Here is a 1,203-nt window from a genome sequence, read left to right as displayed (position 1 = left end):
GAGGGGCTATTTATAAATTTCACAATGACGGTTCAATATCGGCAGTGGCCGACCATCGACTGACGCGCATTTAATGCCTAACGAAAACATAAAAATAAAGGGGAAACAAATATTTTTCAGTTTTCAACAATCTCAAATCCAATTTTCGATAGAATTTCGGCTTAAGAAAAGCAGAAATACTATAGTGGTGAAGAAAAGAATTGGTGACAACAGCTAAAAAAATAAGATAATCGAAACAAAAGAAACAACATGTATTAATAGAATCTAAGAAAAACATATAAGACTAATACAAGTACTGCAAGTGTGGAAAAAAAATATAGGTTTGGAAAAAAATATGCTCGACTACCTACTAACCTACTACCCTAATTCTTACCTCCACACCCTCCTATCACGGATCATGTCTTCGGTAAGCTGAAAATGTATCATGTCCTGCCTAATCAACTCTCCTTAGTACTTTTTTTGGCCTACTTCTATCTTTTCTTAGATCCACCTTAGTCAATCTTCCGCACCTCCTTACTGGGGCATCCGTGCATCTTCTTTTCACATGTCCGAACTATTTCAACCTCATTTCACGCATCTTGTTTACCACATATTCCGCTCCCACCTCGACTAGTTTTAGCTAAAAACATAAATATAAATTATGAATGACTAGATTTAGTAAAAGTTAAAGCTCAAAGCTGAAAAGATGAAAGGTGAAATCCAGAAAATAAATGGGCATGCCACTATAATACAGGGACTAAACGATAAATGTTTCCACAGTGGTGAAAGATAGAAAGAATATTCTTAAGATCCCTTTTGATCTGCAAATTCAGTTGGTTTCAAGTTCATTCTTATGTTTATCACTTTTGAATGAGAAGCAATGCATCAATTTAAAAATAGAAAGGAAACTGTCCTTTTTCTTTTCACAAAAAATCTCAAACTAGTATTTGAAAGAATAACACTACCCAATCCCTACACCCGAAATTAATAGTAGCACTTCAAAATTGAAAAGTCAAATTGTTTGAGTTTAGAGCTGTAACTAAAGTTTACATGTATATAATGAGTATAAAAACCTCAAAGATTAGAAATTAGTGGGAATTATTGACATTTAGCCACTGCTTTCTTTGTCTTATTCATATGGCAATGTTACTATTTGAATCATTGAAGGCAAACATATTTTTATAATAACTATATGTCGCCAGTGAGCTCTTGAAAATAATCGAC

This window comes from Nicotiana tomentosiformis, chromosome 7 (assembly GCF_000390325.3).
Source record: "Nicotiana tomentosiformis chromosome 7, ASM39032v3, whole genome shotgun sequence".
In the NCBI taxonomy this organism is placed as follows: Eukaryota; Viridiplantae; Streptophyta; class Magnoliopsida; order Solanales; family Solanaceae; genus Nicotiana; species Nicotiana tomentosiformis.
Note: the sequence above shows the minus strand (reverse complement) of the source record.